This window comes from Rutidosis leptorrhynchoides, chromosome 5 (genome assembly GCF_046630445.1).
Source record: "Rutidosis leptorrhynchoides isolate AG116_Rl617_1_P2 chromosome 5, CSIRO_AGI_Rlap_v1, whole genome shotgun sequence".
Classification (NCBI taxonomy): Eukaryota; Viridiplantae; Streptophyta; class Magnoliopsida; order Asterales; family Asteraceae; genus Rutidosis; species Rutidosis leptorrhynchoides.
In genome coordinates, this window is record NC_092337.1 from 397,564,460 (window position 1) to 397,580,529 (window position 16,070).

Below are 16,070 nucleotides of genomic sequence, written 5' to 3' on the forward strand. Positions count from 1 at the left end.
ATGAATCGAATGATGTTATGAACATCATTACTACCTCAAGTTCCTTGGATAAACCTACTGGAAATGAGAAAAATGGATCTAGCTTCAAAGGATCCTTGGATGGCTTGAAAGTTCTTGAAGCAGAATCATGACACGAAAACAATTTCAAGTAAGATTTCCACTCGAAATAAGATTGTTATAGTTATAGAAATTGAATTAAAGTTTGAATATGATTATTACCTTGTATTAGAAAGATAACCTACTGTAAGTAACAAAGGTTTCTTGATCTTGGATGATTACTTGGAATGGATTTAGAAAACTTGGAAGTAAACTTGCAATCTTGGAAGTATTCTTGATTTTATGAAACTAGAACTTTTGGAATTTATGAAGAACACTTAGAACTTGAAGATAGAACTTGAGAGAGATAAATTAGATGAAGAAAATTGAAGAATGAAAGTGTTCGTAGGTGTTTTAGGTCGTTGGTGTATGGATTAGATATAAAGGATATGTAATTTTGTTTTCATGTAAATAAGTCATGAATGATTACTCATATTTTTGTAATTTTATGAGATATTTCATGCTAGTTGCCAAATGATGGTTCCCACATGTGTAAGGTGACTCACATGGGCTGCTAAGAGCTGATCATTGGAGTGTATATACCAATAGTACATACATCTAAAAGCTGTGTATTGTACGAGTACGAATACGGGTGCATACGAGTAGAATTGTTGATGAAACTGAACGAGGATGTAATTGTAAGCATTTTTGTTAAGTAGAAGTATTTTGATAAGTGTCTTGAAGTCTTTCAAAAGTGTATGAATACATATTAAAACACTACATGTATATACATTTTAACTGAGTCGTTAAGTCATCGTTAGTCGTTACATGTAAATGTTGTTTTGAAACCTTTAGGTTAACGATCTTGTTAAATGTTGTTAACCCATTGTTTATTATAACAAATGAGATGTTAAATTGTTATATTATCATGATATTATGATATATAATATATCTTAGTATGATATATATACAGTTAAATGTCGTTACAACGATAATCGTTACATATATGTCTCGTTTCGAAATCATTAAGTTAGTAGTCTTATTTTTATGTATATAACTCATTGTTAAAATACCTAATGAGATACATACTTATAATAAAATCATGTTAACTATATATATAACCATATATATAACCATATATATGTCATCGTATAGTTTTTACAAGTTTTAACGTTCATGAATCACCGGTCAACTTGGGTGGTCAATTGTCTATATGAAACCTATTTCAATTAATCAAGTGTTAACAAGTTTGATTTCTTAACATGTTAGAAACACTTAATCATGTAAATAAAAATTTCATTTAATATATATATAAACATGGAAAAGTTCAGGTCACTACACTTTAGACGCTCCCTTAAGTCTAATAGATGAAGATTCATCAACTCTGAATGAAACAATCCATGTTTCAAATTCTAAATCTTCCAATGAACCTATTTTATCACTCCCTATGACTCATAATGATATTCCTGAAGGAAGTCATCCCACGTCTTCTAATTCCGTTCATGAAGAACACGATTCCACATCATCGTATGTTGATCACTCTCTTGAATTCGAAACGAATATATCACATCCACATGAAAAAAATGGACGAAATACCATCTAATATCTCAAATCATTGGTGATCCCAAAGTAGTTTTACTAACAAGACAAGCTTCAAGGAATGAATGCATATTCGCAGCTTTCCTTAGTATGACAGAACTGACATTGGTGGCGCTTGCTTTACAAGACACTGTCTGGGTAACAACAATGCAAGAGGAAATCTCTCAATTTGACATATTGAAGGTCTGGACTCTAGTTCCTAAACCGGAGGGACAAAAACCCATTTGAGTAAAGTGAATTTTCAAAAACAAGAAGGATTCAGGAGGAATCGTAGCGCAATAAAGCTCGATAGGGGGCTAAAGGATACAAAAACAAGAAGGCATAGATTATGATGAAACCTTCGCACCAATAGCTAAAATAGAATCAATTCGACCATTTTTAGCTTATGCTGTGTTCAAGAAGTTGATAGTCTACAAAATAGATGTCAAAACGGCTTTCCTAAATAGTATTATGCAAGAGGAGGTTTATGTTGAGCAACCTGAAGGTTTTGTAGATTCTGTACGCCCAACGATGTGTACTTTCTGAACACGACTTTATATGGTCTCAGACAAGCAACGAGAGCATGGTACGAGACACTCACAAAGTACTTGCTGAAGAAAGGATCTCTCGTGGAATAATCGACACAACTCTGTTTATCAGGAAGTAAAAAGACCATATCCTTTTGTTACAAATATATGCTGATGATATTATCTTTGGTTCCACACCCCCGCCTTATGCAAAGAATTTTACGAGATCATGACAGAAAAATTCGAAATGAGCAAGTTAGAAGATCTTCATTTCTTCTTTGGGTTGCAAGCTAAACAATTATCAAATGACATTTTCATCAGTCAAACAAAATACAATAATGATATACTAAAACAATTTGAAATAATTGATCTGAAAATAATTTCAACCTAAATGAAGACTCTTCTAGATGTGGATGAAGATGGAGATCCCTTTGATATTACATTGTATAGGAGTATGGTTCATTCCCTAATGTACTTGACTGCTAGCCAGCCCGATTTTACCTTACCTGTAACTGTATGTGCTAGGTTTCAGTCAAACTCGAAAAAGTCTCATTCGAAGGCTGTCTTTAGGATATTTCAATACCTAAAGGGTGCATCGAACCTTGGAATTTGGTATTCTCATGGAAGCAATTTCAACCTAAGTGCATACACTGATGCGGATCATAGTGATTGTCATGTTAATCGCAAGAGCATGTCTGGTAGTGTACAGATGTGGGGAAACAAGTTAGTGTGTTGGTAATCCAAAAAGAAAGAGTATGTTTCTTTATCGATAGCCGAGTCAGAGTACATTTGTGATGCCCCGTACAAAATTAACGTGTACGGATCATCAACAACAGGATCATTATAAAGTCAAACACTATATGCTATTTTAACATAAGTTTGCATTCATAAGAAAGGGTGACGTCATAACCAACATCAAAAGTTTTACAAACGATAGTAGGCTTCTACGAATAGAAGCAATTAACATAAGTACGAGACCCAATGGTCATTACAAATTCATTGTTTCAAAAGTAACATAGTTGTGAATGCAAGGTAAACGTTTCATGCAGAGACATCTCTAACAAAAGCAGCGGGAGTCTACACAGCAAGACTACTACAGCGGAAGCATCAAACCTCTAAGCACCTGAGAAAACATGCTTAAAAATGTCAACACGAATTTTGGTGAGCTATAGTTTAAATGTAACAGTAATGTAAGGTAGGCCACGAGATTTCGTATTTCAAAACAGTATGAAAAGTATATGCTCCACCATGGGCACTTGGTAACTAACTTAACGTAATATCACCCCCTAAAAGTACACTTGGTGAGTGCGTAAGTTTACGAAGTATTAAACACCCGTTAAATGCTAGCGCGACTAGCCCGAGTGGGGATGTCAAACCCTATGGATCCATATCTAAGATTCGCGTTCACAGGTTCAAAAACCGATGACTAAACGTTACCGAGCTAAGGGGAAAGTTTATGCCATTGTATAACCCACACATATATAAATTTTAAGTACTCGTGCCTAGTATGTAAAACGTAAAAAGCGCATGTATTCTCAGTCCCAAAAATAGTTAAAGTAAAAAGGGATGCTATAACTCACAGTGAAAAGTAGTAAAGTCGATACGAGATAAGTAAGCAAGTAGTTGGTCTGAAAGGTCCTCAACCTAAGTCAAAAGTTACTAAGTCAGTAAATCGTTTCCAAAGGTTTAAAAGTATATAAATTAGGTCTTAAGTATCATCATCATTCATCATCAATCAAAAAGAGTAAAGTAAGTTTCAATCAAGAATAGAGATCAAAACAAGGGCTGAATTCGTTCAGCTGCTACGACCTCTATACAAATCAAAAAGACGCGTAGTCAGTGGATATTGCTCCGTATGTGAGTCCTCCAACCACTGACCAATTTTCAGAACCAAACTCGTCTTCGTTTGACCTTGGCAACGGTTTAAGTGCGAGTAGGTCAGAAATTTCAGCACAACGTTACAAAGGTGTAGTGACTTTCGGAAGGCTATAAATCCTAAACCGTAAATCGGATTAAGACGAGTCCTAAATGAAAAGTCATCTACTCGAACCAAAAAATCTGGAAATAAACTTTTCCAGTAGCCCAGGTGACTGATCAGACCTCAAAAACAGTAAACAAAGTGCTCCAGTGGGTTCTTGGTGCTTGTTGTTCATCACGGTTCTCATCCTTGATGCTTGTAGCTTCAAGTGTACAACTCGTTGATGTGTTTGCATCACCTTAACCAAGTTTTAACCATCATGACACTAGTGTATGTCTAAGATAAATAGCACAACTCATTTAATGGTTGTAAGAAGGTTGATGAACCAAAGTTACATTAAGATCTTAGATCCGACACATACATGAGTTCTAATAGTAATATTAAGCTATAAACGTGAATGTAAACTAAATAAACAAGATCTTAAGTTGTAGAACTTAGATATTAGTTAGATCTTGAAGATCCTAGACTATAAAGTCTAGATCTAGTGTTCTTAAGTTAAATCCTAAGTTATAGAACTTGGATCTTCACTTTAATAAAACCATAAGTTATGAAACTTAGATTTTAATCTTGTAGAATGTATATATAAGCTTGTAAGCTTTTGTTTTAGACAAAATTGGAAGACCATAAGCTATAGAAACTTAGATCCAACATAAGTGTATAAAGTTATAACTAGAAAGTTTAACTTCAATGTTCTTGAACTTACAAAGTTTAAACTTTAGTTTCAAGAAAAATGAGATCAAGTTTAACTAGTAACACTTGACCAAAATAATAAAGTCACGAATTTAAATACATACAAAAGGAAGAAATAAATTAAAGCTACAAGTAACAAGTTCATGTTTGTTTCATACTTAAGGAGATTCAAGTCAAAGCTTGGATCTTAAGACAATAAACCTTAAGTTTCCAAAACATGAACACAAGTAAGATTTTAAAGCTTATGAACTTTAGATCTTTATAATATTTCAAGTGTAGAACCAGAAGCTAACAAGCTTAGATCCTTGTTCTTGTTTCCTCATCAAACAAATGATGGAAGAAGCAAAATTACATGAAGATACAAACTATAAAGCTTGATCTTTAACAACAAACAACAAGTATGATGATGATGAACTTGGCGGTTTCAAAGAGAGAAAGAAGAAAGAAAGAAAATATTTTACTTACAATTTAGAGAGAAAAAGTCTAGAGAAAAGAAGTGGTGTAAGTATGATGTGTGTAAAATGAAGTTCAAACTAGCATATAAGTAACAAAAAAGAAAAAGAAAAATGGATCTCCCTCTCCCTTGCTCAAAACCATCGGTCTTGCTTCCAAAAAAGGGTGGTCAAGTTTCATCTTTCATGTGTGGGAGGATGGTGTTTGCTAGGAAAGTGTATAAGTCAAATACATGGGAAAGTGGTGCATGCATGCTTGAAACATCTTTGTCTCCAACACTTAACTAATTAATCTTTGTTTATCCTTAATGAATCACTAGCATAAAAATGGGCTCACTAATTAGTCCATTAAGTGGTGTAGGGTGGGCCTTGATGGTCCAAGTCCGATAACATAAGCCCATGTATAAGTATGCAACAAATTAGTAAAAAGCCCAAGTAATTAACTACTTACATTAGTTAATTAGGAATAATTAATAATAATTAATTATGAACGTAAATAATATATTCGAAATATTATTCGTGAAAAGCACGTGTCGAAAAGATGAGTCGGGACATGGAAAGTCAATTACGGTGACAAGGAAAATGTATAAGAATACATTTATTAACACGCAAGTATTAATAATAAATATTAATAATATAGTTGGAAAATTCAGGGTCGTTACATTACCCACCTGTTAAAGAAAATTTCGTCCCGAAATTTTAAGTTGAGGTAGATGGAGGAGTTGGGAAAAGGTGAGGATACTTCTGCATCATTTGATCCTCTCGTTCCCAGGTAAACTCGGGTCGTCGTTTGGCATTCCATCGGACTCGGACGATCGGAATCTTGTTGCATTTCAAAGTTTTGACCTCACGGTCCATAATTTCGACAGGTTCTTCCACGAAGTGGAATTTGTCATCAATCGTTAGTTCCTCCAGTGGTATGATAAGTTCCGGTTCAGCAAGACACTTCTTCAAATTCGATACGTGGAAGGTAGGATGAACTGAGCTCAATTGAGTCGGAAGATCCAGACGGTAAGCAACGGGTCCAACAAGCTCTAAGATTTCAAAAGGACCAATGTATCGCGGGTTGAGCTTCCCACGTTTTCCAAAACGGATTACACCTTTCCAAGGTGCGACCTTCAACATTACACGGTCACCCACGTTGAATTCGAAGTCTGTAAGATCCAGTTTTATCAGTTGAATTGGACGCCATCCAACTTGGTGGGACGTCATCCAGTTTTGAAGGGCTGGACGCCATCCAAAAATCTGGATGCCGTCCAGATGGCCTGACGAGCCAGCTTTGGCTTTTTGTTATTTAAAAAGGGGTAGTTTGGTAATTTCACTTGGTGGACGACTTTAATGCCCTAGCTCAGTTTTGGTGAGCCTCATTACTCCTTTTCCATCTACTTTATCATCTTCCATTAAATCCTAGAGAGAGGAGGTTCTAGAGTGAGAGAGCTCCATTAAAGGAAGAAAGAGGTTGAATCGGGTCTTAGCGCAAGTTCTAAAGTTGTTCATCTAGTCGCTAGATACGTGGTGATTGTGTTGGTAAGTTATAAAACCTAATTTCTATACTTAAATTGTGTTAAGGGTTAGGGTTTGGGTTAGTGTTGCACTTAAAACCCATTTGTTAGTGATTTGAGGGTTTTGGGTAAGTTTGGGTCATGAAGACCCAAAAGATGACTAACCTAGGGTTTTGAAAAGTTAAAGGGTGTAAATGAGTCTTAAAGGCTTAGTAATTCACTAGCACTTTTGTAGTTAATGATATGGGTGTCATTGGGTTGTGGGTGACCCAAATGGGTGTGTTGACCTCGAAATGGGTCAAATGGGTCTTGGGCGACCTAGGTTGTTAAATGTGTATGAGAACATACTAAACTTGTGATTATAAAGTGTTTAAGACCATATTTGACTAGTGTTAGGGTTTTGTTGGTGTTGACCCAAACATTAGGGTTAGGGGTGCAAATGGGTCGGAATTGCATCTTGGGTCAAAATGGCACTAGAATGGGGAGTAAGTTGGTTGACCAACTTGTGTTGTGATTGATTATGTGCTAAATGTGATAGGTACGTTACATTGAAGTTGCAAGCTCGGTTATCTTTCACAAAAGACTCTAAGGTGAGTGGAATAATTATATGCGTAGGTATATAATGTATCTATTTATTGTAGTGTGAAATGTGAAGTGTCGAGGTGCTAAGACACCACGTTTCACGTGACGAGTGAAGCATCGAGGTGTTAAGATGCCACTCGAGGTGAAGCATCGAGGTGTTAAGATGCCACCTAGGAGTGAAGTGTCGAGGTGTTAAGACGCCACTCCATAATAAAGGGTGAAGTGTCGAGGTGTTAAGACGCCACCCGAGGGTGAAGTATCGAGGTGTTAAGATGCCACCTGGGGGTTAGTGATACGAGGTGCTAAGTACACTAATGGATGTTGTGAACTCCGATGGCCTTTCGCGGGCGCCATTCCTTTGTACGATTGGTTAACCATGGTTATTGTATTGAGTTGTAAGCATATTATATCGTTCGAGTTATATACATATATATATATATATGCCTTGTTATGCTAGCTTGTGATATAGGAGGTTGATAGCCTTGTACTTGAGATGTTAAGCCCTTTTGTGTTGCTAGCATGTATGCGGTATTGTGTAAGTGTGCAAGTAGGTATTTTATATATGTACGTGTATAACTATTGCATTCACTAAGCGTTAGCTTACCCTCTCGTTGTTTACCTTTTTAGGCTCCGGCGTGGACAAAGGCAAAGGTATTCGGTTGGATTAGTGGTCTCCCGCTTATTTTGATAGGGGATGCTTTTGGTATGCTTTTGAAAGTTCGGCTAAGATTTGGGTAGTTTAACCCCAAACACCATGCTCTAGTGTCGTTTGGAAATTAAACTTGTATTGGTCGAAACTTGTATTTTTGATCGAAACGTGTAAGACGGGTCGATGTGGGCCCGATGTTGTGAAACTTGTTTTGATAATGGAAACCTCATATTTTATTATATTGTGATACGTTGTAAAAAGGTTTTCGTTTAAAAGTGTCGGGAAGCGGGATTTCCGCTCACGTGAGTTGGACCCGGGGGATAGCAGCTTCCAGGAAATCTGGATGCCGTCCAGATATGCTGGACGCCGTCCTGGTCTTAAGTGCTGGACGCCATCCAGAAATCTGGACGCCGTCCAGTTGTGCTACAGCAGATTTTTTTTTGTGTGTTTTTGGTGAATTGAAGTCGGGATGTTACAAAGTCTTTACGTTTAAGGTCGGCATAACTCTTTTGGTGATCACGGGCAGTCTTGAGCCTCGCTTGAATTTGGACAATTTTCTCGGTTGTTTCATGGACTAACTCGGGTCCGGTGATTTGCTTTTTGCCTACTTCGGCCTAACAAATAGGAGAACGGCATTTGCGGCCATACAACGCTTCGAAAGGCGGCATTAATACTCGAATGGTAACTGTTGTTGTAAGAGAATTCGGCTATCGGCAAATGCCTTTCCCAAGCCTTTCCGAAATCAATGACACAAGCACGCAACATGTCCTCCAAAGTCTGAATCGTGCGTTCGCTTTGTCCGTCGGTCTTCGGGTGATACGCAGTACTCATGTCGAGACGAGTCCCCAAGGCTTCTTGCAAAGAACGCCAAAATCTAGAAGCAAAACGGGCATCGCGATCTGAGATAATCGATAAGGGCACACCATGACGAGATATAACATCTTTTATGTATAGTTGAGCTAGTCTCTCCATCGTATCCGTTTCCTTCATGGCTAAGAAGTGTGCAGATTTGGTAAGACAGTCAATAATAACCCAGATGGCATCGTATCCGCCCACCGTCTTTGGTAGCTTCGTAATGAAGTCCATTGTTATCCTTTCCCACTTCTATTGCGGGATTTCCGATTGCTAAAGTAACCCAGAGGGCCTCTGATGTTCGGCCTTAACTTTCGAGCAAGTCAAACACTTCCCAACATAAGTTGCAACATCCTTCTTAAGATTTGGCCACCAATACTGTTCCTTGAGATCATGGTACATTTTACCGGCTCCTGGATGAATTGAATATCTCGGTTTGTGGGCTTCATCTAGTATAAGGCTCCGTAGATCTCCATAACTAGGTTCCCAAATTCTTCAGGCAAAGCATCGGAGTCCGGTTTCCTTGACCTCAAATCGAGAAACGAGAATGTTCAAGCGTTCATGAGAAATATTCTCCTCTTTGAGAGCCTCATCTTGAGCTACTCAGATATGGCTATTGAGATTCGAATAAATGGTGATGTTCAGGGCCCGAACACGAAGAGGTGCCATCCTCTCCTTTCGGCTCAGAGCGTCGGCTACAACATTGGCCTTGCCAGGATGGTAACGAAGTTCACAATCATAGTCGTTCAGCGTCTCAATCCATCGTCGCTGTCTCATGTTCAGTTGTGTTCTAATTGAATATGTGTTGGAGGCTTTTGTGGTCGGTGAAGATAGTACTTTCAGTTCCATAAAGATAGTGTCTCCATAATTTGAGCGCAAAAACAACGGCTCCAAGTTCAAGATCGTGAGTAGTGTAGTTTCGCTCGTGAATCTTCAGTTGACGAGAAGCATAAGCAATGACCTTCGTTCTTTGCATCAATACACAACCAAAACTATTTTTTGAGGCATCGCAATATACGACGAAATCGTCACTGTCTTCAGGAAGGGATAGGATAGGTGCGGTGGACAATTTTTGCTTCAAGGTTTGAAATGCTGATTCTTGTTCGGTTTCCCAAACGAACTTCTTCCCTTTGTGAGTCAGCGCGGTCAAAGGACGCGCAATCAGAGAGAAACCTTCAATAAATCTTCGGTAGTAACCGGCGAGGCCTAAAAATTGGAGGATATGAGTTGGAGTAGTGGGGGTTTCCCACTTGCTGATAGCTTCGATCTTTGTGGGATCAACTTTGATACCCTGGTCGCCCACAATATGACCCAGAAATTGGACTTCCTTCAGCCAAAACTCACACTTAGAGAATTTGGCATAAAGTTGCTCTTGTCTCAAGAGTTCCAACACTAGTCGAAGATGTTGTTCATGATCTTCCTCGCTTTTGGAGTAGATGAGGATATCATCTATGAAGACGATAACGAATTTATCCAGGTATGGCTTGCATACATGATTCATGAGATCCATAAATACGGTAGGTGCATTGGTTAAACCGAATGGCATCACGAGAAACTCATAGTGACCATAACGGGTTCTGATCGCTGTTTTCATCACATCACTCTCCTTCACCCTCAACCGGTGATAACCGGATCGCAGATCGATCTTAGAGTAAATGCTTGAGCCTTGCAGCTGATCGAAAAGATCGTCAATTCGAGGAAGGGGATACCGATTCTTGATCGTCAATTTGTTGAGTTCGCGGTAGTCGATACACATGCGAAAAGATCCGTCCTTCTTCTTCACAAACAAAATAGGAGCACCCCAAGGCAAAGAACTTGGTTGGATAAATCCACGGTCTAGCAGTACTTGTAGTTGGCTCTGCAACTCTTGCATTTCGGAAGGTGCGAGTCGATAAGGTGCGCGAGCTACAGGTGCAGCTCCTGGCACTAAATCGATCTGAAACTCCACTGCTCTCGTTGGCGGTAATCCAGGCAATTCTTCTGGGAAGACATCGGGAAATTCGTTCACAATTCGTATATCATCCACGCTCTTCACATCGGTTTCTAATGTTTTCACATGTGCTAAAACAGCAAGACGTCATTTCTTCATGATCTTTTGTGCTTTCATGCAACTAATGAGGTTCAGCTTCGAGTTACATCTCTCTTCGTAAATAATCAGTAACTCACCATCTCCGTGTGGTATACGAATAGCTTCATCTCCACAGATAATGTCGGCCCTTACCTTGGTCAACCAGTCCATACCGACAATCACATCAAAACTTCCCAACTTGATGGGTATCAAGTCAATCTTGAAATCCACACCAGCTATGTTGATAATACCTCCTCGGCTAATTTGGTCAACTTTCTCAAGTTTTCCATTGGCTACCTCAACAAGCATACTCTCCTTTAAAGGAACTAACGACCAATTTATCTTAGATCAAAAGTGTCTACATACATAACTCCTATCGTCACCAGTATCAAATAGTACAGAAGATAATAGATTGTTGATAGTGGATATACCTGTAACCAAGTCGGGATTCTCACGGGCATCTCTTGCGTTTACGTTGAAAGCTCTTCCACGCACTGGCCCGTCGTCCTTTCTCTTGTTGGGACATTCATTCCTGAAGTGACCATGTTTTCCACACTCATAGCACTTCCTTGGTCCAGCAGGGTTTGTCTTCGCAGTTGAGGTGGTGATCTTGCAGTCTTTGCCAATATGCCCAGTCCTTTTACACTTTTCACAGACCACGTTGCAGCACCCGGTATGATGCTTGTAGCAACTCTTGCACTGCGGGAGACTACCCTTGTAGTTAGGGTTTGAGCTAGGGTTTGGGTTCCTCCCGTCGTTGTTTCCCTTGAAACTTTCATGCCGCTTAGCTGGGTTTTGATCAAAGACCCTTCCCTTGTTGCTGTCCCACTTACGTTTCTCATTACTAGCTCTCGATTCAGATTTCGCCTTTTCTGGTTCTTTGCTGGTAATTTGGTTCATCAGGGTGTGCGCCATGCGCATAGCTTCCGGGACATCAGCTGGTTTCGAAGAGGTGACATTTCCCTGGATGGACTTGGGAAGTCCCCACAAATACCGTTCCATTCGCTTAAATTCAGGGGTAACCATCATGTGGCACATCAGAGCTAATTCCAAGTACCTTCGGTTATAGCCATCAAGATCGGTTCCTACAACTTTCAGTTCCCAAAATTCCGATTCCATTTTCTGAATCTCCGTTCTGGGGCAGTACTCCTCGATCATAGCCCCCTTAAATTTCTCCCACGGTGTAGCATAAGTCTCGTCAATTCCCTTAGCCTAAGCTAGGGTGTTCCACCAGGTTAAAGCGCCATCCGACAGTGTACAGGAGGCATACTTAGTTTTGTTCATTTCTGAGCAGTTACTCACACGGAATACAGCTTCCAATTTCTCAAACCATCTCGTCAGCCAAACTGGCCCCTCAGTACCACTGAAATTGTGGGGCTTGCAGCTCTGGAATTCCTTATAAGTGCACCCGTTATGATTGTGCTGGTTAACCGGTGGAGCTTGTGGGTTGATATCCGCTATAGCTGCGGCTACTCGTTCTGCTATCATCTCCTCAATCTGTGCTGCTGTGGGCGATTCCCTTAGAATTCTTGAACCGTTTGCCATTGGTCTTCTAAACAAAATTTTTGACTTAAGTCAAAATCCAGCATTCAATAAATACTAATACGGTATATGGTAACCAACACAACACATGCTAATTAAGTAATGCAACTAGATACAGATACCACAAAATCATCATATAGTAACGTAATTAGAACACCGTACAGAAATTTAACAACACAAAGTTCCATTCATTAATAAGAAAGTGGCATACATCCGCATAAGGTTCGTACAATACATGAGTAAAACATGAAACTACAAATGGGATTACATAATGAAATCTAATACAATATCCCTATGGTGACGGTGTGTAAAGGATTTCCATCATGTGGGACACATGGTCCTCGAGCTCAGTTACCCGAGCACGGAGGATATGCACTTCCCTCGTCAGTTCCTCGACGACGGGGGATGCTGGTGGGGCAGACGGTGCAGATGGTACAGGTGGTGCTGGTGGTGCAGACGGTCCAGCACCAGAAGTAGATGGTGCATAACGGGAAGCCTTACGCACGAATAGATCGGCAGGGTAAGGCACAACCCGCTTACGGGCGGTAACCCTAACCAACTGTCCGCGTGCGTCCACGAACGGTCTACCTCCGTTAACCCCTGGAATAACAGTACCATCAAAATGATACCGCTTCTTCGGCGGGGTAGAAGGCGGCTGCACGGGCTCGTCCTCATGGTCCTCGTCGGAATCCTCCTCGCTGGAGTCATCGGATGATGAGTCGTCTAAATCATCTGAAGGCGGATGTGCTCGGCCGGTAGTCATAAGTCGGTATCTGCCAGGCGGGATCGGTACGACACGTCCATCAGGAAGGCGTCTAGCCCAATGTCCATGCTCATTACGGAAAGGACCATCCCATTTTCCCCAGGAATCACAGCACCACCGGAATGGTGTTGTGGCTCCGGGAGTCCTGAGCTAGGTGGAGCTGGAATCTCCTCTGGGTCCTCGTCTCCGTCTGAGATGATCATCAGGTCAGGTGCGTGGCTACTGTCTCCAGAGGACGAATCGCCAGAGTCACTAGAGGGTAGCGATGACGGGATCTGTGAGTCAGCAGCAGTAGCAGGCGAGGTGGCAGATGAATCTGAGTCGCTCTCCTAGTTAATGATAATGGGCGGGATATCCGACATCTGAACAAGGAAAAATAACTTTTTCCATGTCAGTAAATCATATAGCAAGCACGTATTAGGCAAAGTAACTATGACAGTCTAGATCATCTATAGCAGTAAATAGCATGACAATAATAACAAACCCTACAGAAGTATCATACAATCGAAAGCAGATAGTATCATGCAGTAGTGAAAACAAGTAGCAGTATACGACATATAGTAGTAAAAGTAAGCAGCAACATGCAGTAAGTTCCGCAGAAACAAGTAAACTAGCAAGTTGTAGATTAGTCCTATTAGTGAATCCTACTTGGCTCGGTCTAGACTCACTAATGCAACCTTATTCCCTACAACCAATGCTCTGATACCAAATGTGATGCCCCTTACAAAATTAACGTGTACGGATCATTAACAACAGGATCATTACAAGGTCAAACACTATATGCTGTTTTAAAATAAGTTTGCATTCATAAGAAAGGGTGACGTCATAACCAACATCAAAAGTTTTACAAATGATAGTAGGCTTCTACGAATAGAAGCAATTAACATAAGTACGAGACCCAATGGTCATTACAAATTCATTGTTTCAAAAGTAACATAGTTATGAATGCAAGGTAAACGTTTCATGCAGAGACATCTCTAACAAAAGCAGTGGGAGTCTACACAGCAAGACTACTACAGCGGAAGTATCAAACCTCTAAGCACCTAAGAAAACATGCTTAAAAATGTCAACACGAATGTTGGTGAGCTATAGTTTAAATGTAACAGTAATGTAAGGTAGGCCACGAGATTTCGTATTTCAAAACATTATGAAAAGTATATGCTCCACCGTGGGCACTTGGTAACTAACTTAACGTAATATCACCCCCTAAAAGTACACTTGGCGAGTGCGTAAGTTTACGAAGTATTAAACACCCGTTAATTGCTAGCGCGACTAGCCCGAGTGGGGATGTCAAACCCTATGGATCCATATCTAAGATTCGCGTTCACCGGTTCAAAAACCAATGACTAAACGTTACCGAGCTAAGGGGAAAGTTTATGCCATTGTATAACCCACACATATATAAAGTTTAAGTACTCTTGCCTAGTATGTAAAACGTAAAAAGCGCATGTATTCTCAGTCCCAAAAATAGTTAAAGTAAAAAGGGATGCTATAACTCACAGTGAAAAGTAGTAAAGTCGATATGAGATAAGTAAGCAAGTAGTTGGTCCGAAAGGTCCTCAACCTAAGTCAAAAGTTACTAAGTCAGTAATTCGTTCTCAAAGGTTTAAAAGTATGTAAATTAGGTCTTAAGTATCATCATCATTCATCATCAATCAAAAAGAGTAAAGTAAGTTTCAATCAAGAATAGAGATCGAAATAAGGGCTGACTTCGTTCAGCTGCTACGACCTCTATACAAATTGAAAAGACGTGTAGTCAGTGGCTATGGATCCGTATGTGAGTCCTCCAACCACTGGCCAATTTTCAGAACCAAACTCGTCTTCGTTTAACCGTGGCGACGGTTTAAGTGCGAGTATGTCAGAAATTTCGGCACAACGCTACAAAGGTGTAGTGACTTTCGGAAGGCTATAAATCCTAAACCGTAAATCAGATTAAGACGAGTCCTAGACGAAAAGTCATCTACTCGAACCGAAAAATCTGGAAATCAACTTTTCCTGTAGCCCAGGTGACTGATCAGACCTCAAAAACAGTAAACAAAGTGCTCCGGTGGGTTCTTGGTGCTTGATGTTCATCACGGTTCTCATCCTTGATGCTTGTAGCTTCAAGTGTACAACTCGTTGATGTGTTTGCATCACCTTAACCAAGTTTTGACCATCATGACACTAGTGTATGTCTAAGATAAATAGCACAACTCATTTAAGGGTTGTAAGAAGGTTGATGAACCAAAGTTACATCAAGATCTTAGATCCGACACATACATGAGTTCTAATAGTAATATTAAGCTATAAACGTGAATGTAAACTAAATAAACAAGATCTTAAGTTGTAGAACTTAGATCTTAGTTAGATCTTGAAGATCCTAGACTAGAAAGTCTAGATCTAGTGTTCTTAAGTTAAAACCTAAGTTATAGAACTTGGATCTTCACTTTAATAAAACTATAAGTTATGAAACTTAGATTTTAATCTTGTAGAATGTATATATAAGCTTGTAAGCTTTTGTTTTAGACAAAATTGGAAGACCATAAGCTATAGAAACTTAGATCCAACATAAGTGTATAAAGTTATAACTAGAAAGTTTAACTTCCATGTTCTTGAACTTACAAAGTTTAAACTTTAGTTTCAAGAAAAACGAGATCAAGTTTAACTAGTAACACTTGACCAAAATAATAAAGTCACTAATTTAAATACATACAAAAGGAAGAAATAAATTAAAGCTACAAGTAACAAGTTCATGTTTGTTTCATACTTAAGGAGATTCAAGTCAAAGCTTGGATCTTAAGATAATAAACCTTAAGTTTCCAAAACATGAACACAAGTAAGATCTTAAAGCTTATGAACTTTAGATCTTTAT

General features: G+C 39.3%; 1 pseudogene; it reads right to left on the reverse strand.

Annotated features, from left to right (window-relative positions):
• The window catches only part of LOC139849860 (uncharacterized), a 197,477-nt pseudogene extending 190,979 nt beyond the window's left edge, over positions 1–6,498 (reverse strand).
• Positions 6,499–16,070: the final 9,572 nt, after the last annotated feature.